This window comes from Elaeis guineensis, chromosome 1 (assembly GCF_000442705.2).
Source record: "Elaeis guineensis isolate ETL-2024a chromosome 1, EG11, whole genome shotgun sequence".
Classification (NCBI taxonomy): Eukaryota; Viridiplantae; Streptophyta; class Magnoliopsida; order Arecales; family Arecaceae; genus Elaeis; species Elaeis guineensis.
Genome location: NC_025993.2, coordinates 23,572,841 through 23,578,872, shown reverse-complemented (window position 1 = coordinate 23,578,872; position 6,032 = coordinate 23,572,841). Strand labels below are relative to the sequence as shown.

The 6,032-nt window shown below is 33.5% G+C and overlaps 1 long non-coding RNA gene across 1 annotated transcript; it reads left to right on the top strand.

Moving 5' to 3' along the window:
* The first annotated feature begins 1,397 nt into the window (after nucleotides 1-1,397).
* On the top strand, nucleotides 1,398-5,074 carry LOC140854714 (uncharacterized). The gene is made up of 3 exons (XR_012137892.1): nucleotides 1,398-1,628; nucleotides 1,746-1,892; nucleotides 4,956-5,074. It is a non-coding gene; the product is annotated as an uncharacterized lncRNA (long non-coding RNA).
* Nucleotides 5,075-6,032: the final 958 nt, after the last annotated feature.

Here is a 6,032-nt window from a genome sequence, read left to right as displayed (position 1 = left end):
AAAAGGGATTAGGAGAATTGGCTCATCCTCGAGGGATGGTGGTAACCTTAAATAGCCAGGAGGCTAGCTTTCCTAGCACCCATCGAAGATCGAGAAGAGGAGTGGCCCCTTTTCAAGCCAGGCCACGAGCCAAAGTCCAGGCCATGATCCGAATTAAACATCAGGCTGGTGAAGTGGACCAGACCCAGTTCATTTTTTGGGCTAGGCATTATATACTGCATCTATCAGAATTCACTCGACAATCCTGAAGCAGAGTGCCTCAATGAAGCTTTCCTCGATTTCTAGATCCACTGGCAGGTAGGCAGAGGAGCAAGGTAGTCCTCCTCAGATGCCCATCTTATAGAGGCTAAGCAGCGAGATTAAGGTCTCCCATATTTATACTAGAACTAACTAATATACCTTAAAAGAGTTCATCGCAATTTAAAGTGATGTTGAAGTAATGAAGGCATACAATGCCTAATTAACATCCATGAAATTAAGTACAACAAAGAATGGATTTACCAACAAATTTCTATCTCTTCACTAATCTTCACATGGTACATTCAAATATTACTCTTCTTGAATAGTAGTTGAAGATAGACTATTTGGTCTATGGATATCTAGAGTCCACAGTCATAGAGCTCCCATTATTCGAGAGTCAAATCCTCTTTGGAAAAAATTTTGATCAAGAGTAGAAAAACTCCCAATAGCTTTTCTCCAAAAAAGAAGTCCTACATGGATCATGATGCATACTTTTCTTCCATATAGACTTAGACTTGCTAGTTTACGCATTGAGTCAGTGCACGTGGAACAATTGAAGACTTTATCGAGAAGTCCTAGTTCGTAGGGAAAGTTTCTACCACTAAATCTTCTTAAGTTCTTAATGAGTGGATTCTAGATCTTACAAGAAATTATTCCCCATATCTTCCTATGACTCTCTTTTACCTTTTGTGAGCTGCCTCGCTTGTCTTTAATTTTTTTTATTTTTTTTACTAGTTTCTTCCATTTGGTGAATTACACTTCACTCACTTTCAATTCTAATAATTATTCTCAGGCTGGGGTCCACCCCCAATCTCCTTTCCCAAAAAAAATCTTACCATTGAGATTGAACATGACGTTATTGGAAGCCATGCAGTCAACCTAGCAATATGTTGACTTGGCTATAGACTCAAATCTCCAAACCTCCATGCTTTTATATGACTAGTACAAGGATGAGATGAGAAGCAAATACGCATCAGATAATTACCTTACAACAGTTACCCCATTATGAGGAATTGCTACTACTTTGTCACCTACTCAAGGCTAGCAATTTTGTTATGGACTTCATTGATTGTAGTCCTATGCAACTGTAGCTCTAGCTTCGGATGTCCTTCAGAGGAGTATGAAGCTCTATTAGAGCTTAGATCTTCTCTCCTTCACAATGACTATACTTCACCACCACATGGGGAAGAGGGAGAGACTGCTGCCTTTGGAAGAGAGTAATCTGTAGCAATAGCACAAAACAAGTGTCAAAGCTCATGCTTTCACGGCTCGTGGAATATGATCAATTTAAGCATGGCGATTGGATTTCAATATTTTTTCTTCCTTTCACGAGCTCCGACAACTTAACTTATCCAGCAATCAAATAGTAGGACCGTTATCACAGATAGGTCAGCTAGCCTTTCTCTCATCCAACTTATTTCTCTAATTTCATTATATTCTATTCTTTTGTTGTAAATAGTACTTTTGATTTAGATTCTTTTTTTTGGAAATTGTATATTTGATAGATATATCGGGCTTGAGAAAGTTGGAAATTCTTGATCTAAGCGATAACATGCTCACCGGAACTATTCCGTTATCTCTCAAAAATTTATCTTCACTTAATGTCCTGAATCTAGGACACAACCAGCTGAATGGCACACTTAACGGGGAAGGTAATTACTTACAAAGTCATCTGCAGCTTTTTTCCTAGCATGAGACTATTAACATATGGAGTATAATGGTTTATATTGTCTTATTGCATTGTGTTAGCCTCCTCTTCAAATTTGTTTGTGCAATTTCGTTCTATTAATATTTTCTAGTCTCTTGTCGTAACTATTTTTGATTTTAATTCTTTTTTTTGGGAACTTTGTATTTTTTTTTTTTTGATAGAAATTTACAATGGGGTTCGATCACAGATGAATGCTTATTGGGTGGCCTTCCAAGCATTCTCATGATGACTTTTTCTAGGTGGTTTTTTAAAGAGTTTAAGAGATTTCTAACCTAACATGGTATTAAAAAAAAAAAAAAAGAGCAGGTGTCCCTTTCTACTAACCTGGGCCCTATACAGGCTGTCTCAGAGCCATTAATGATAATCAAGTATTCCTTCTTAGAAGTTAATTTTGGTCTCTTAATTTTTTCCCTACCTGTGGACATAAAAGAAGAACATAATTAATAAATATAATTTGTCTAACTCCTCTAGCTATCATGATTGGCTAATGTAACTATTTACTTTAGGGGTCAGGTTATTTAGTCTTCCACAACTTAGCATGGAAGGCTAGTAATTAGATAGCTTTTTTGGCTTAAGATCTAGAGGTACTATCTTGAGTCGGTCTTCAAGCAGCATGAGAAATATCTGAAAAAACAGGGATGATAGTTAGTTTTATTGTATAATGAATGCTTATAATACTAAATATCATGTTATAATGATTATTTTCTCTGTTATTATATATATAACAAAACCCTGGGGGGGGCTATTAAAAAAATTGTTAGAATGACTATTTAACAGTTATAACACCTTATTTTTTATCCTTGGTTATTATCTCTCATATGGACCATAATTTGCCATGTGATACTTTACCCAACCGCTTGGTGTAGTCCTATTAGAATACAACTAACCGGACCCATATGTTCTCCTGAAGACTTGCCGAGCTGACCGTCCATTGTATTGACCGGTCTTATGGATTCAAGATAAAAGTCTTGTTGGAACACTTAATGTAATATACATAACAATATGTAGAAAAATAACTATCATTATAGTGCATATGTGATTTATATTTATCATCATCTATTTATATAAATAATGCTCATTACTATTTACTTGTACCTTCCATAAATAAAATATTAATTTTTAAAGTTAAATTTCTAATATTAAGATTTTCTCTAAATGTTATTGTATGCTCTAGAAATAATATTTTGTGTTTAATAAAAAGTGAAGGGAAAAGTAATGTTATTATTTTCCCATTGTTTTTCATTATAACATTATAAAAACTATAGTTGTTATTTAAATATTAAACATATGAAATGTTATTATTTGAGGTAAATAACTATCCTGATGACCTTATAATACTAGTGAATAATGATTTTGATGTGGGCCATTCTGATGCTATGAAAGCCATTGACGGGAGCGCATCCTGTGAGAGAGCACTTTATTAGGCACAGGTATAGAAATTAGAAAAATTTATTTTATTTAGAAAATAAATAAATTTATTTCTATTTAGACTATAGGAATAGAGTTTTACAAGTATTTAAATATTTTATTTTAATATAAATTCCTATTAATTTTTTGAGTCTATATATATATATCTATATATCCACTACTATGTAATTGAGAACACAAGTTGTATTATTGAGATTCAAATATCGAGTTCGTATTATCATGGATTTAAATCTATTGAAATCTAATAAGTTTTATAAATTCAATTACAAGTACTATGATTAGCATATAGTCAGTCAAATGTGCCTGTACTACAGTGCCCCCTAATTTATATGAGCTATAGGTTACTTCTATTTTAATACTATTTGCAATAATTTAAAATCTTACTCAAAAAAAATAGTTAGACGGTATTATTTGAATTTTTGACCCTCTAGGTATCTAATTAAAATTTATATAATGCATAGTTGCTACGGGACTATATACATGCATGTATGTATAGATCCTTCCATAGCTATACATGTGTCAGCTTGAGTGGAAGTTTTGTACGTGTACTCAAAGCAAGTCAATTGGTTTTTCCAGCAACCAACAATTTGGCTAAGTACAAAATGTCCATCATGGGCTTCAACTGACCCAACAACTAAATTTAACATTACTCTCAAAGTCATTAGTGACTCCAAGTTGGTCATCAGTCAGTTTTGGAATCCTGAAAAACCAAAGGCACCTTATTCTTGGCTGAAAACCTTATTAAAAGTTTGAAGAGGTCAAATTCAAAGCATGCCGGAGAGTAAAAACAAGTTAGCATGAACTTTGGCTACGTCTTTGAAAAGTCTGAACCATAATTTCTTGAAAGACGTCATGACACCACACAGGGCCAAGAAGAAGCTGCACGGTGGTGACCACTTTGGCTCAATAAAATTCCAACGGGAAGCTTCTGGTTGCATGTGAATTGTTGCCATGCGACCATGTTTATTCAATCACAACCACCATACTTATCGTGGAAAAACTTCCTTCATTCTAGATAAAGGCAAATTATATAGGTGTATGATCACAGATGAATGCTTTCATGGTGGCCGTCCAAACAATCTCGTGATAATTTTTTCTATATGGTTTTTTCTTAGGGTTTAAGAGATTTCAAACCTAAAATAGCATTAAAGAAAAAAAAAAAGAGAGAGAGAGATAGAGGTAGAATTCAATGATGAAATAATTCATGAATATCAAATGAAATATTAGATCCAAATGGTCATTGCTTTCAGCTAACCTAGAGCCTCTAGAGTTTGTCTCAGAGCCATAAATCATGATTATGCAATTCCTTCTTAGAATCCAATTTTGGTCACCTAAGTTTTTCTCTACCTATGGATATAAAAAGAAGATAATTAATAAATAAAATGTCTAACTGCACTACTATAGTTGGGTGATGTGACAATTTACTTTAGGGTCACATTAGTATCAATCTTCCATAACATAGCATAGAAGACTAGTAATTAGATAGCATTTTCTTTAATTTCATTCTATTCTATCCTCTTGTTGTAAATAGTACTTTTGATTTAGATTCTTTTTTTTTTGGATATTGTATATTTGACAGATATATCAGGATTGAGAAAGTTGGAAATTCTTGATCTAAGCGATAACATGCTCACCGAAACTATTCCGTTATCTCTCAAAAATTTATCTTCACTTAATATTCTGAATCTAGGAGACAACTGGCTGAATGGTACACTTAATAAGGAAGGTAATTACTTACAAAGTCATCTATAGCTTTTTTTCTAGCATGTGACTATTAACATATTGAGTATAATGGTTTATATTGTCTTATTGCATTATGTTATCCTCCTCTTCAAATTTGTTTCTGCAATTTATTCTATTCATATTTTCTAGTCTCTTATCATAATTATTTTTTATTTTAATTCTCTTTTTTGGGAACTTTGTATTTTTTTTGGTAGAAATTTATGATGGGGTTCGGTCACAGATGAATGCTTATCGGGTGGCCTTCCAAACATTCTCGTGATGACTTTTTCTAGGTGGTCTTTTAAAGAGTTTAAAAGATCTCTACCTAACATGGTTTTTTTTTTTTTTAAAAAAGAGCAGGTATCCCTTTACTAACCTGGGGCCTATACATGCTGTCTTAGAGCCATCAATGATAATCACTTAATTTTTTCCCTACCTGTGGACATAAAAGAAGAACATAATTAATAAATATAGTTTGTCTAACTCCTCTGGCTATCATGATTGGCTAATGTAACTATTTACTTTAGGGGTCAGGTTATTTAGTCTTCCATGACTTAGCACGGAAGGCTAGTAATTAGATAGCTTTTCGGCTTAAGATCTAGAGGCACTACCTTGAGTCGGTCTTCAAGCAGCACGAGAAATATCTGAAAACAGGGATGATATTTAGTTTTATTGTATAATGAATGCTTATAATACTAAATATCATGTTATAATGATTATTTTCTCTGTTATTATATATATAACAAAACTCTGGGAGGGGGCTATTAAAAAAATTGTTAGAATGACTATTTAACAGTTATAACACCTTATTTTTTTATCCTTGGTTATTATCCTCATATGGACCGTAATTTGCCATGTGAATACTTTACCCAACCGCTTGGTGTAGTCCTATTAGAATGCAACTAACCGGACCCATATGTTCTCCTGAAGACTT